General features: G+C 41.0%; 1 protein-coding gene across 5 annotated transcripts in view; it reads left to right on the top strand.

Moving 5' to 3' along the window:
* Positions 1-15,916, top strand: part of C1QTNF7 (C1q and TNF related 7) — a 147,989-nt gene that overhangs the window by 58,042 nt on the left and 74,031 nt on the right. For 2 of the 5 annotated variants that reach the window (XM_082389535.1, XM_082389534.1), the window contains exon 2: positions 1,660-2,627. The exons of the other annotated variants lie outside the window; for them this stretch is intronic. The gene's annotated coding sequence lies outside the window, so the exon portion shown is untranslated. The remainder of the gene's footprint in view (positions 1-1,659; positions 2,628-15,916) is intronic. 5 annotated transcript variants of the gene reach the window in all.

The raw sequence follows: 15,916 nt of genomic DNA, 5'->3' as shown, positions 1-15,916 counted from the left end.
ATTCTGGGCAGGCTCTCCACAGCTGTCAGCCTAAATTCAGTGAGGACCCCAAGGGAAACCACAGAGCTCCCTCTACCCCCTTTGCCTTCTCAAAGTGCCGTGGGTAACAATGTCCTGCCTCAAGGCAACTGAGCTGGGAATTAGCAGGAAAGATAAATGGAGGTTCCTGGCTCAGAATCAAGGAGAGAAAAAGAGGTGGAGGCAGAATGTGTCATGGAAAGAGCAGAGCTTTGGTTACCACAGTTTACATTTGGACACAGCCCCTTATTGGCTTTGTGACCTTGGAAAAGGAAATACCGACTATCACAGTTGTTGTGAAGATTGACTGAGAAAAGAAACAAGTAGGACCTTATGCCCAGTAAGGGCTCAATAAATGTTAGTTCTCTTCTCTCACTTTCTCCAGGTTCAGTATGGACCGAATTTGTGTCCCCCCCAAAATTCATATGTTGAGACCCTGACCCCCAATGTGAATGTATCTAGAGATAGGATCTTTAGGAGGTAATTAAGGTTAAATGAGGTCATAAGGGTGGGGCCCTGATCCAAAAGGACTGTGGCCTTATAAAAAGAGGAAGAGAGAAAGAGATCTCTCCTTCTCTTGTGAGCAGACACAACAAGAGGCAGTCTACAAACCAGGGAAAGGGCTCTCCTCAGAACCCGATCATGTTGGTTCCTTGATCTCAGGTTTCCAGCCTCCAGAACTGTGAGAAGATAAATTTCTGTTGTTGAAGCCACCAGTCTATGATATTTTGTTATGGCAGCCTAAGCCGACTAAAATGAGGCTCACTTAGAAAATTGCTCTTATAGATGATCAAGTGCAAATCTTAATTGCAATGACATTTAAAGAATAGATTTATGAAAGGGCAAAGGAAGTGAGTGGAATAACTAAACATGAGCTGGTTTGGGGCTTGAGCATTTTCAAAAATGAGGCTGACCTCGATTCATTTGGTGTTTGGTTGTGACGACTTCCAAAGCAAAGATCCAGTCTGTGTTAAGACTTCTGATGCTTTTCCATGTGATTGAGCAAATGTTTTCTCCTTGTTTTTATTCTTACTGTTGCATGAGAAATGGAAAGTCGCTTAAACCCTAAGAAAACCAGTAGTGGCCAGCATGGGGAGACAAGTGCCAAGAGATGGGATGACAGGGAAGAAAGGTGAAATATACTCCTTAAAAGGAGAAGAACAAAAGGCCAAGGACCCAGGATCTCAGGCACTAAGGGTTGTGAGCCAATGTCACAGAAGAAATGGGAAGTGATAGTTGCACCACCCCATCAACAATGTGTTCTGTGTGAAGTGCTGTGCTGAGTGCTGGCAAACACTGCTTTCCAGTTTCAAAGCCTGCACAGGCTGATAAGCACCATCTCAGTGAAGACCTCATTTGAATTTCACCACAGCAAAAGGAGGTGAGCACAGCAGGACAGGGATCATGTCTCCAGGGATGACACTGTGGTTTGGAATATTTAAATGGGGCTCCCTTGGCTGGTAAGTGTTAGACGCAGAGTGGCCAAGCCTTGATTTTCTGATTCCAGACCCGGAGTCCTTTCCATAGCAAATGTCAAGCCTTGCTCTACCTAGTCATCTGATCTTGACCTAGTTTTCCAAGGTCAAAGTTTTCTCCATGCCCCATACCATTTTCCAACCAATATTTTCCTTTTCCCCCAAGGTCACTTGATGTCTTCTTCTAGCACAGAAAATAATGTTGGTGGAACATGAGAATGGAAAGGAGAAGAGAAGTGTGTAATTTGGGCCAGGTTGATAAAAGTCCATCATATAGTGTAATTGCTTTCATCCTTGATGACGCTTATTCATAGAGATCACCATATTGTATGACCAAGCAAGGAGAGCTATTATTAGGATTCCCATTTTGCACCTGGGTAAACTGAGACACAGAAGAATTAAGGACAGAAGTATCCAGTGACATGTGTCCTAAAGATCAAGAGCCAGACCTCAAAATTTTGTGTCTGTCTCCACCTACCTGTAGGGGACAGAGTTCTGGTTTGACTGCCAGGAGGCCTTTTGGTTCCAGTCCTTCCCCTCATGGCCTGTGTGATCCTGGCCAAGGCCTGTCACCCCTCATCTTGATCTTCTTCCTCTGTAAACTGAAGGGGCTGGATGGCCTGGTCTCTAAGAACATTCTCTGAAGTGGCTCATGAGGAAACAATCACGACCTGCCCTGAAGACCCATCAAAGGTGCCCCCGATTTCCCCCAGCAAGAAATATAAGATGCCGTTCAACTTGAATTTTACACTTTTAGAGCAAATATTGTCTAGACTCTTTGTGCTGTTTCTCAAGTGTGATTCGGGGAGTGAGTCACCAGATAGAGGAGGAGATTTATTTTTGTTTGTGAGGTTCACAAACCCTTCTTTCAGGCTCGATCGAACCATTGGGAGGTCTGTGTAGGCCGTGGCATCTCCGCACAGCGTGGGCCTGGCTGGTTCGTCTCCCCCTGTCTCTGCTCGGAGCCTGGGAGGATGCTTTTGAAATGAATCAGGAAATTACTTATCAATCTGAAGCCCCAAAGAGCTATGAGTCCTCCTCACTGCCAAAGGGAGGGAGATTTCAAGTGAAAGCTCCACATCTGTGTGCAGTAGAGTTCAAAGACTCAAGCTGTTGGAAGGTCTTGCAAGCGATGTAAGTAAATATCCCTCTCTCCCGATTGAAATGAAACCTCTTCAGTCTTTTTTTCCTCCCAGAGATGAGTCGTTTGGCTCACGCTGGTGTTACTCTTTCTCTGTTCTTCTCTGAGGTTTGGGGGTGTTTACTGACCTGGACTTTCTCAATGAAACATCTCCTCTGGGGGCAGCTCATGTGGAACAGAAGAGAGAAAGCAAAAGTCAGAATCTGCTTTGCTTGGGTTAGTTTTGAAAACAGCCCTTGACTTGGCAGATACGCTCTCTCATGGCTATAGATCCATAAACAAGAGGAGTGAGAGGCTGATGTGCACACTTGTGGGAGCAAACAAAAGGGGCTCCGTCACCTCCTCTGAAAAACAGAATGATCATCGAGTCAGTGGCTACATAATTCAAGTTGAAGGTTTTTCCTTTGTTTTGTAGGCTTTAAATAGAGGAAAAAGAAAACATTAAAGCTCTTACTGTCCTGCGGAGATTTCCTTGTAGCAGTATAAACCGTGCGCTCAATTTACCTTTGGTTAAGGGTGCTGATTTATTTACTGTTTATTTTATTAAATGAATGTGCCCATAACTGCACATAACTTTGGAAAAGACAATGCATTCACTGCAATATATGTATGAAAATATCTAGACTGCATTGGTAAAACTACGAGTTTGTATTAATAGTAATTCTATGAATGGATTGCATAGTTTCATAAATAATGCATTGTTGTAGAACATGTGTCTTTTACGAGTATTGTTTTTTAACATCTTTATTGGAGTATAATCGCTGTACAATGGTGTGTTAGTTTTTGCTTTATAACAAAGTGAATCAGCTATATAAATACATATATCCCCATATCTCCTCCCTCTTGGGTCTCCCTCCCACCCTCCCTATCCCACCCCTCTAGGTGGTCACAAAGCACTCAGCTGATCTCCCTGTGCTATGCGGCTGCTTCCCATTAGCTATCTATTTTACATTTGGTAGTGTATATATGTCCATGCCACTATCTCACTTCATCCCAGCTTACCCTTCCCCCTCCCCGTGTCCTCAATCCATTCGCTACATCTGCATCTTTGCTCCTGTCCTGCCCCTAGGTTCTTCAGAACCATTTTTTCTTTTTCTTTTTCTCTTTTTAGATTCCATATATATGTGTTAGCATACGGTATTTGTTTTTCTCTTTCTGACTTACTTCACTCTGTATGACAGACTCTAGGTCCATCTACCTCACCAAAAATAACTCAATTTCGTTTCTTTTTATGGCTGAGTAATAGTCCATTGTGTATACGTGCCACATCTTCTCTATCCATTCATCTATCGATGGACACCTAGGTTGCTTCCAGGTCCTGGCTATTGTAAATAGAGCTGCAATGAGCATTGCGGTACATGACTCTTTTTGAATTATGGTTTTCTCAGGGTATATGCCCAGTAGTAGGATTGCTGGGTGGTATGGTAGTTCTATTTTTAGTTTTTTAAGGAACCTCCATACTGTTCTCCAAAGTGGCTGTATCAATTTACATTCCCACCAACAGTGCCAGAGGGTTCCCTTTTCTCCACACCCTCTCCAGCAATTATTGTTTGTAGATATTTTGATGATGGCCATTCTGACTGATGTGTGGAGATACTTCATTCTGCTTTTCATTTGCATTTCTCTAATGATTAGTGATGTTGAGCATTCTTTCATGTGTTTGTTGGCAATCTGTATATATTCTTTGGAGAAATGTTTATTTAGGCCTTCAGCTCATTTTTGGATTGACTTGTTTGTTTTTTTGATACTGAGTTGCATGAGCTGCTTGTAAATTTTTGAGATTAATCCTTTGTCAGTTGCTTCATTTGCAAATATTTTCTTCCATTGTGAGGGTTTTCTTTTCATCTTGTTTGTTTTCCTTTGCTGTGCAAAAGATTTTAAGTTTCATTAGGTCCCATTTCTTTATTTTTTTTCTTATTTCCATTTCTCTAGGAAGTGGGTTAAAAAGGATCTTGCTGTAATTTATGTCATAGAGTGTTCTGTCTATATTTTCCTCCAAGAGTTTTAGAGTGTCTGGCCTTACATTTATGTCTTTAATCCATTTTGAGTTTATTATTGTGTATAGTGTTAGGGAGTGTTGTAATTTCATTCTTTTACATGTAGCTGCCCAGTTTTCCCAACACCACTTATTGAAGAGGATGTCTTTTCTCCATTGTATATTCTTACCTCCTTTATCAAAAATAAGGTGACCATATGTGTGTGGGTTTATCTCTGGGCTTTCTATCCTGTTCCACTGATCTATATTTCTGTATTTGTGCCAGTACCATACTGTCTTGATTACTGTAGCTTTGTAGTATAGTCTGAAGTCAGGGAGCCTGATTCCTCCAGCTTCATTTTTCTTTCTCAAGATTGCTTTGGCTATTCGGCGTCTTTTGTGTTTCTATATAAATTGTGAAATTTTTTGTTCTAGTTCTGTGAAAAATGACATTGGTAGTTTGAAGGAGATTGCACTGATTCTGTAGATTACTTTGGGTAGTATAGTCATTTTCACAATGTTGATTCTTCCAATCCAAGAACATCGTATATTCCTCCATCTGTTTGTATCCTCTTTAATTAGTTTCATCAGTGTCTTATAGATGTCTGCATACAGGTCTTTTGTCTCCTTAGGTAGGTTTATTCCTAGGTACTTTATTCTTTTTGTTGCAATGGTAAATGGGAGTGTTTCCTTAATTTCTCTTTTAGATTTTTCATCATTAGTGTATAGGAATGCAAGAGATTTCTGTGCATTAATTTTGTATCCTGCTACTTTACCAAATTCATTGATTGGCTCTAGTAGTTTTCTAGTAGCATCTTTAGGATTCTCTATGTATACTATCATGTCATCTGCAAATAGTGACAGTTTTACTTCTTCTTTTCCGATTTGGATTCTTTTATTTCTTTTTCTTCTCTGATTGCTGTGGTTAAAACTTTCAAAACTATGTAAAATAATGGTGGTGAAAGTGGACAACCTTGTCTTATTCCTGATCTTACAGGAAATGTTTTCAATTTTTCACCATTGAGAATGATGTTGGCTGTGGGTTTGATATGTATGGCCTTTATTATGTTGAGGTAAATTCTCTCTATGCTTACTTTCTGTAGGGTTTTTATCATAGATGGGTGTTGAATTTTTTCAAAAGCTTTTTCTGCATCTATTGAGATTATCATACGGTTTTTCTCCTTCAATTTGTTAATATGGTTTATCACATTGATTGATTTGTGTGTATTGAAGAATCCTTGCAATTTCTGGGATAAACCCCACTGGATCATGCTGTATGATCCTTTTAATGTGCTGCTGGACTCTGTTTGCTAGTATTTTGTTGAGGATTTTTGCATCTATGTTCATCAGTGATATTGGCCTGTAGTTTTCTTTTTTTGTGACATCTTTGTCTGGTTTTGGTATCAGGGTGATGGTGGCCTCATAGAATGAGTTTGGGAGTGCTCCTCCCTCTGCTATATTCTGGAAGAGTTTGAGAAAGATAGGTGTTATCTCTTCTCTAAATGTTTGATAAAATTCACCTGTGAAGCCATCTGGTCATGGGCTCTTGTTTGTTGGAAGATTTTTAATCACAGTTTCAATTTCAGTGCTTGTGATTGGTCTGTTTATATTTTCTATTTCTTCCTGGTTCAGTCTCAGAAGGTTGTGCTTTTCTAAGAAACTATCCATTTCTTCCAGGTTGTCCATTTTATTGGAATACAGTTGCTGGTAGTAATCGCTCATGATCCTTTGTAATTCTGCAGGTTCAGTTGTTACTTCTCCTTTTTCATTTCTAATTCTGTTGATTTGAGTCTTCTCCCTTTTTTTCTTGATGAGTCTGGCTACAGGTTTATCAGTTTTGCTTATCTTCTCAAAGAAACAGCTTTTAGTTTTATTGATCTTTACTATTGTTTCCTTCATTTCTTTTTCATTTATTTCTGATCTGATCTTTATGATTTCTTTCCTTCTGCTAACTTTGGGTTTTTTTGTTCTTCTTTCTCTAATTGCTTCAGCTGTAAGTTTAGGTTTTTTATTTGAGATGCTACATGTTTCTTGAGGTAGGATCGTATTGCTATAAAGTTCCCGCTTAGAACTGCTTTTGCCACATCCCATAGGTTTTGGGTCGTCGTGTTTTCATTGTCATTTGTCTCTAGGTATTTTTTAATTTCCTCTTTGATTTCTTTAGTGATCTCTTGGTTATTAAGTATTGTATTGTTTAGCCTCCATGTGTTTCTATTTTTTACAGATTTTTTCCCGTAATTGATATCTAGTCTCATAGCATTGTGGTCAGAAAAAATACTTGATACGATTTCAATTTTCTTAAATTTCCTGAGGCTTGATTTGTGACCCAAGGTATGATCTATCCTGGAGAATGTTCCATGAGCACTTGAGAAGAAAGTGTAATCTGCTGTTTTTGGATGGAATGTCCTATAAATATCAATTAAGTTCACCTTGTTTAATGTATCATTTAAAGCTTGTGTTTCCTTATTTATTTTCACTTTGGATGACCTGTCCATTGATGAAAGTGGGGTGTTAAAGTCCCCTACTATGATTGTGTTACTGTCAATTTCCACATTTATTGCTGTTAGCATTTGCCTTATGTATTGAGGTGCTCCCATGTTGGGGGTATACATATTTGCAATTGTTATATCTTCTTCTTGGATTGATCCCTGGATCATTATGTAGTGTCCTTCTTTGTCTCTTGTAATAGTCTTTATTTTAAAGTCTATTTTTTCTGATATAGAATTGCTACTTCAGCTCTCTTTTGTTTTCCATTTGCATGGAATATCTTCTTCCATCCCCTCACTTTCAGTCTGGATGTGTCCCTAGGTCTGAAGTGGGTCTTTTGTAGACAGCATATGTACAGGTCTTGTTTCTGTATCCACTCAGCCAGTCTATGTCTTTTGGTTGGAGCATTTAATCCATTTACATTTAAGGTAATTATCAATATGTATGTTCCTAATACCGTTTTCTTAATTATTCTGGTTTTCTTATTGTAGGTCTTTTCCTTCTCTTGTGTTTCCTGCCAGAGAAGTTCCTTTACCATTTGTTGTAAAGCTGGTTTGGTGGTGCTGAATTCTCTTGGTTTTCATTTGTCTGTAAAGGTTTTACTCTCTCCATCGAATCTGAATGAGATCCTTGCTGGATAGAGTAATCTTGGTTGTAGGTTTTTCCCTTTCATCACTTTAAATATGTCTTGCCATTCCCTTCTGGCTTGCAGAGTTTCTGTGAAAGATCAGCTGTTAACTTTATCGGGATTCCCTTGTATGGTATTTGTTGTTTTTCCCTTGCTGCTTTTAATATTTTTTTTTGTATTTAGTTTTTGATAGTTTGATTAATATGTGTCTTGGCATGTTTCTCCTCATACTTATCCTGAATGCGACTCTCTATGCGTCCTGGGCTTGATTGACTATTTCCTTTCCCATATTAGGAAATTTTCAACTATAATCTCTTCAAATATTTTCTCAGTCCTTTTCTTTTTCTCTTCTTCTTCTGGGACCCCTATAATTCAAATGTTCATGTGTTTAATGTCCGAGAGGTCTCTGAGACTGTCTTCAATTCTTTTCATTCTTTTTTCTTTATTCTGCTCTGTGGTAGTTATTTCCAATATTTTTGCTTCCAGGTCACTTATCCGTTCTTCTCCCTCAGTTATTCTGCTATTGATTCCTTCTAGAGAATTTTTAATTTCATTTATTTTATTGTTCATCATTGTTTGTTTGCTCTTTAGTTCTTCTAGGTCCTTGTTAAGTGTTTCTTGTATTTTCTCCATTCTGTTTCCAAGATTTTGGATCATCTTTTCTCTCATCACTCTGAATATTTTTTCAGGTAGACTGCCTATTTCCTCTTGGTCTAGTGGGTTTTCACCTTGCTCTTTCATCTGCTGTGTGTTTCTCTGTCATCTCATTTTGCTTAACTTACTGTGTTTTGGGGTCTCCTTTTTGCAGGCTACAGGTTTGTAGTTCCTGGTTTTTTGGTGTCTGCTCCCAGTGGGTACGTTTGGTTCTGTGGGTTGTGTAGGCTTCCTGGTAGAGGGGACTGGTGCCTGTGTTCTGGTGGATGAGGCTGGATCTTTTCTTTCTGGTGGGCAGGACCGTGTCCGGTGGTGTGTTTTGGTGTGTCTGTGTCGTTATTATGATTTTAGGGAGTCTCTCTGCTAATGTGTGGGGTTGTGTTCCTGTCTTGCTACTTGTTTGGCATAGGGTGTCCAGCACTGTACCTTTTTGGTCGTTGAGTGGAACTGGGTCTTAGCGTTGAGGTAGAGATCTCTGAGAGAGCTTTCGCTGTTTGATATTACACGGAGCCAGGAGGTCTCTGGTTGACTGATATCCTGAACTCGGCTCTCCCACCTCAGAGGCACAGGGCTGACATCCGGCCAGAGCACCAAGACCCTGTCAGCCACACAGCTCAGAAGAAAAGGGAGAATAAAAGAAAGAAAGAAAGAAAAAATAACATAAAATAAAGTTATTAAAAAATAAAAAATTTTAAAAGTTATTAAAAATAAAAAAAATTAAAGGTAATTTAAAAAAAAGAAAGAAAGAAGAGAGCAACCAAACCAAAACACAAATCCACCAATGATAACAAGCGCTAAAAACTAAACTAAGATAAACATAAATCAGAAACTAGTCAGTTGCATACATTAAACCCCAAGTCTATAGTTGCTCCCAAAGTCCACTGCCTCAATTTTGGGTTGATTCTTTGTCTATTCAGGTATTCCACAGATGCAGGGTACATCAAGTTGATTGGGGGGGTTTAATCCACTGCTCCTGAGGCTGCATGGAGAGATTTCCCTTTCTCTTCTTTGTTCACACAGCTCCTGGTGTTCATCTTTGTATTTGTCCCCACCTCTGTGTGTAGGTCACTGGAGGGCTTCTGTTCCCCACCCAGACAGGAATGGATTAAAGGAGCAGCTGATTCGGGGTCTCTGGCTCACTCAGGCCGGGGGGAAGGAGGGGTACGGAATGCGAGGTGAGCCTGCGGCGGCAGAGGCCAGAATAACATTACAACAGCCTGAGGCACGCCGTGTGTTCTCCGGGGAAGTTGTCGCTGGATCAAGGGACCCTGACAGTGGCGGGCTGCACAGGCTCCCAGGAGGGGAGGTGTGTATAGTGACCTGTGCTTGCACACAGGCTTCTTGGTGGCTGTAGCAGCAGCCTTAGTGTTTCATACCCGTCTCTGGGATCCACACTGATAGCTGCAACTCGCGCCCATCTCTGGAGCTCGTTTAGGCGGTGCTCTGAATCCTGTCTCCTTGTGCACCCTGAAATAATGGTCTCTTGCCTCTTAGGCAGGTCCATAGTTTTTCCTGGACTCACTCCTGGCTAGCTGTGGCACACTAGCCCCCTTCAGGCTGTGTTCACTCAGCCAACCCCAGTCCTCTCCCTGGGATCCAACCTCTGAAGCCCAAGCCTCACCTCCCAGCCCCCACCCATCCCACAGGTGAGCAGACAAGCCTCTCAGGCTGGTGAGTGCTGGTCGGCACAGATCCTCTGTGCGGGAACCTCTCTGCTTTGCCCTCTGCACCCCTGTTTCTGTGCTCTCCTCCATGGCTCCAAAGCTTCCACCCTGCCATCCCCTGTCTCCATCAGTGAAGGGGCTTCCTAGTGTGTGGAAGCTTCTCCTCCTTCACAGCTCCCTCCCAGAGGTACAGGTCCTGTCCCTATTCTTTTGTCTCTGTTTTTTCTTTTTTCTTTTGCCTACCCAGGTACGTGGGGAGTTTCTTGCCTTTTGGGAAGTCTGATGTCTTCTGCCAGCATTCAGTAGGTGTTCTGTAGGAGTTGTTCCACGTGTAGATATATTTCTGATGTATTTGTGGAGAGGAAGGTGATCTCCACGTCTTACTCCTCCGCCATCTTGAAAGTCTCCCTTTTACGTGTATTTTAAATTAGATTGTGGTTAAGGGCTTAGAAGTAATTGCAGGAATGTAGCTCACTTAAAAGAAATAGTTCTGTTTCGATCGACCTCTGTTCCGTGAGTCCCTACAGCTTCCCCAGGACCTCATGTCCTTTTCCAGGGTCCCTCATCAAGAACCCTATGGCTGCAGGGAACATGTGTGATGCAGTGGATCATAAGGTGGAGGGATGTATGTCTGGAATGTGAAAGGAAATTCTTCAAAGATTGGGAAACATTTACTGAGCATCTGCCATATGTTTGGCTGTCTACTGGCCATGTGTCATGTGGTCTTTGGAGCAGGTGGCTCACTGGTAAAGAGTAGTGTCTTGCAACCAGAGCACCTGGAGACACATACTGATTAGCCTCTGTGTGACCCAGGGTTGGTTATTTAACTCCTCTGTGCCTCAGTTTGCTTTCCATAAAATGAAGGTAATAATAGTGGGGTTTGCATGAAGCTTGAGAGTTAATGTAAGTAAAGTATTGTTTTCATCTCACATATATGAGAAACTGAGGCTAGCAGTAACTAAGTAACTTGCCCATGGCCACACAGGTGATGGCTGGCAGGGCTGGATTTGGGAGTAAATGATCCAGCTTTATCATAATGGAGGAAGTCCATGTTTCTAACCACTGCCTCCTTCCCTTGTGTTGTCAGGTTCTTTCACATGCATCCTTTATCCATCCCTCTTTGTCTCTTGAAATAGTCTTTGTTTTAAATCTATTTTGTCTGAAATGAGAATTGCTACTCCAGCTTTCTTTTGATTTCCATTTGCATGGAATACCTTTTTCCATCCCCTCACTTTCAGTCTGTATGTGTCCCTAGGTATGAAGTGGGTCTCTTGTAGACAGCATATATACGGGTCTTGTTTTTGTATCCATTCAGCCAGTCTATGTCTTTTGGTTGGAGCATTTAATCTATCTACATTTAAGGTAATTATCAATATGTATGATCCTATTACCATTTTCTTAATTGTTTTGGGCTTTTTATTGTAGGTCTTTTCCTTCTCTTGTGTTTCCTGCCTCGAGAAGTTCCTTTACCATTTGTTGTAAAGCTGGTTTGGTGGCGCTGAATTCTCTTAGCTTTTGCTTGTCTGTAAAGGTTTTAATTTCTCCCTCAAATCTGAATGAGATCCTTGTTGGGTAGAGTAATCTCAGTTGTAGGTTTTTCCCTTTCATCACTTTAAATATGTCCTGCCACTCCCTTCTGGCTTGAAGAGTTTCTGCTGAAAGATCAGCTGTTAACCTTATGGGGATTCCCTTGTATATTATTTGTTGTTTTTCCCTTGCTTCTTTTAATATTTTTTCTTTGTATTTAGTTTTTGATAGTTTGATTAATATGTGTCTTGGCGTGTTTCTCCTTGGATTTACCCTGTAAGGGACTCTCTGCGCTTCCTGGACTTGGGTGACTCTTTCCTTACCCATATTAGGGAAGTTTTCAACTATAATCTCTTCAAATATTTTCTCAGTCCCTTTCTTTTTCTCTTCTTCTTCTGGGACCCCTATAATTCAAATATTGGTGCGTTTAATGTTGTCCCAGAGGTCTCTGAGACTGTCCTCAATTCTTTTCATTCTTTTTTCTTTATTCTGCTCTGCAGTAGCTATTTCTACTATTTTATCTTCCAGGTCACTTATCTGTTCATGGCCTTCTAGGTAAATGTTGCTGACCATGGACCGTGAGGATTTCAGACAAGGAAACTGAAGCTCAAAGATGTGAAGACGTAATCCAAAGTCATACACTTAGAAATTAGCAGGGCTGGGGGTGAAGCACAGATTTTTGAAGTCTTGTGCTCTTTTCACAACTCCATCCTCTGGACCAGGTCAGGCCCATACTGTCCCCTACAAGGAAGAGTGAGCTAGTGAAAGATGATTATGTTTGTCATTCAGGAGGCCTTTACTCTGTGCCTCATTAACTAAATAAAGCAGGTCCCTGGGTCCCTGTGTTAATCATTCACCAGAGGATTCAGATCTGCCTCAAAGTTAGACAGTCACTGTGGTCATCATGTTTTGTAATCTGGGGAAAAATGGATTGCGGCATCCCATACAACCTTCACCTGAAGGAGGTGAAAAGTTCTGTTAAGGACAAGAGATGGAGCACTTTCCCCATTCAAATTTTTGGATTTCCCTGTGGTCAGAATCAACATTATTTCAGAGTGATTTACTGTCTTGTTTCTATCCCAGTGTTTTCCTCATCTTTCGGCACATGTGACCTTCTAAGCCCTGTGACCATCTGAACTTCTTGTCATCAACTCCTTTGATTGCATCAGTCTTCAGTGTAAGCCGATGGGTAGATTTCTTTCCCTTTGTAGGCCTTTTATTATAAGTCAGTACAACTCAGTGGAATTCACCACCATATTAGAAGAGCTGTATCTATAATCTGAGAAAATTACTCAATGAACTTTACACAGAGAAACCAGCAACATAGAATATTCACAGTGCTGAATAAAACATAATCAGATTGATTTCTCTGGAGATTAGGGCGGCACAGAGACATACAAGCCAACAGGGAGATGTCAAAACACATACCGGGAAGTCCAGATACCTCAAAGAGAGGTCACGGAAGGCATGGTAGAGCAGGAACCATTGAACACTGGAAATAATTTCCAGTGTTAGCCAGCTTCAGGATTTGAAGTGAAATATCCCTGGCTTTGAATCCTGGCTTCACCACTTTCTAACTCCAAGACTCCAAGTATGTCATTTACCTCTCAAGCGTGTGTAACAGACATAAACAATCAGCATAACACCCAGAATAGTAGATGCCCAATGAACAGAAGTTCCTTTCCTCCCAGTTCTGGTCCATTCAAGCCACAAATATTTATTGGGCACCTATTATGTACTAAGTATTATTCTAGATATAGCAGTGAACAAGAGCCCAGGTCTCTGCCTTCATACCTGTAGAGGAGGAGTGAACAGAATTATAAATCAGAATGTAATTTGGAAGACTGATAAGTGCTATGAAGAAAATAAAATGTGGTCATGAGACAGAGTGACTGCAAGGGTGGGGAAGGGGATACTTCTTTAGCTAAGGTGGTCCGGGATTGCCTCACTGAGGAAGTGGTAGTTAGCACAGTCACGGATCATAAGAAAAACACCAAAGCCATGGTTAAGCCACTTACTCACCACATGACACTGACCAAATCATTGAAACTCGTTAGGTCTTGGTTTCATCACCTCCAAACTGCAGAGGTGGAGGAAATCTATGGGGCTTCTGTTAGTACTGAAAGTGGGTTTTGTCGGTTCCTTTCCCTGTGTTAGGATCTTATGCCATGAGTGATTGTATAAGAACAAGAAAAACAAAATCCCTGAACCAAACTATACTACAGTTATTTCATTCTTTCATTCCATTTTCTGGGTTTTTTCAAAAGGTTTTTCTTAACAAAGATAAATGAATAAGTCCTAAGTGAATGACGATTAATTAGTGATTCCTTTTAAAATGCTCAAATCATCACAATTCCTAGGGATTACATTGCTGGAAAAGACAAGAACCACTGTATGGCAGATTTTTAGAGATGAATTGTGTGAGCTTCCCAATGACTTCATGTGTGGCTTCAAGTCTGAAATTGCACACATGTCAGTGGAGCCAAGAGGCAAAGCTGCCAGAAGTTGGCTGATCCAACATTCTATTAGCCAAGAGTCATGTGCATGGCTTTAAGAAACAATCCATGGTCTGAAATGTTTCCTTTCTTAAAATTGTGCAGCAGACCTCACTTGGGGCTGAGACAGCATCCATCCAAAGTGAAGGTCACGGTGCAGATAATTGTACCAGAGGAGTCTTTGTCTCCCAATCCACCAAATATTTGTGGTCAGAGTATTGTTGGCTGGAACAATCCAGATGATTGTCTCATGGCTCCATTTTGCTGTTAGCACCATGGTGTAAACCCCAATTATGGATCGACGACTTAGATCGAGAATTTTGTATGCATGGCAACCTAAAATGTACAGGTCAATGTTTTTGATTCTCAAATACTGATATTTGGTGCTTAATTTATAAAAATGTGATCTCTCCAAATTGCAAACACATTTTTAAAAATTGTTTTGGAAACAAGGTCCAATGTTAGAATCCAAGGACTGAAAAATAAGAGCAAAGAGGATGAGATTAGGACTTTGAATTTAGTTAACTGGTAGTAGAGAGTTGTGGGCAATTCAAGGATGCTCTTTGACGCTCTAAAGCTATTGTAAGCAGTGAGCTGCTGTCCAGTAGGGAGAGCAAGGTGGGAGAGAACTACTATTGTATACTCACTATTTTTTTTTTTTTTTTTGGCCGCATTGGGTCTTCGTTGCTGCGTGCGGGCTTTTTCTAGTTGCAGCGAGCTGGGGCTACTCTTCGTTGCAGTGCACAGGCTTCTCCTTGCAGCGGCTTCTCTTGTTGCAGAGCACGGGCTCTAGGTGCGCAGGCTTCAGTAGTCGTGGCTCACGGGCTTGTTGCTCCGCGGCATGTGGGATCTTCCCGGACCAGGGCTCGAACCCATGTCCCCTGCATTGGCAGGCAGATTCTTAACCACTGCACCACCACGGAAGTCCTGTGTACTCACTTTCAATGCAAATGATGTTCTAGCATTTTACATACATTAGCTCCTTGCCACAATCCAAGTATAGTGTGCCTATGTCTCTGCTTATTTTACAGATGAGAAGCTGAGGCTCAGTGTAGTTAAGTAACCATCAAGTTCACTGGCTAGGAAGTGGAAGAACTACAGCTTGAATCTAGGGCTGCCTTACTCCACAACCAACCAACTTGCCACTCCACTACTCTGCTTTAGAAAGACAAAGGGCTTTTTATTCCCACATACAATGCACATTCTATTTAAATAAAAAAGGAATTTACTGCAAGTTTTTAAGTGTTGAAATGGCCTCCTGAGGGAAAAGGCAGAGGATTTGTCTTCTTTGGAGAAGAAGAACTAGTATGTATGCTATTTTAATGACATTTTTCTTTATTAATACTAGAACCAGATATATCAACCAATAAGCAGTACAGATTTAAATGATGTTCCTGGTAGTTACGGTGTTGCTGGCAGTTTCTTGGGCTTTATCAGATTCTATTAAAACAAGATTGGTTATCATATATGTCTGGTATAACTCCAGAGGGGTCCTTACCCAAGGTGAAAAGATGGACAAAATGATTCCCCAAGTTCCCTTCTAGTTTTTCCAACCAAAGACTAAGTCTGCATCCGTGCAAAGCAAAATGGTGGTGATGGGTTAAGTCCAGCCATCTTACTCTCCCTCTCCTGCTCTACACCGATTGCTTTGGGTGAAGTGATGTCCAGACTTTTTGGAAGAAACATAGTCTCTATGATCACAGGCTTTGTTGGCCATTTTCCCACAATTAGGGTGGGGACTTAACTCTGTTCCAGTTTGTGCCCAACTAAATGAACAACATTCCAATGAATCTAGTATCTAATTTGAGTCTGTACTTCCAATGTTTCAGAACTATAAATCAGGTCCAAAGTC

This window comes from Balaenoptera borealis (genome assembly GCF_965194805.1).
Source record: "Balaenoptera borealis genome assembly, chromosome: 4".
Taxonomy (NCBI): Eukaryota; Metazoa; Chordata; class Mammalia; order Artiodactyla; family Balaenopteridae; genus Balaenoptera; species Balaenoptera borealis.
This window is presented reverse-complemented; position numbering and strand designations above follow the sequence as displayed.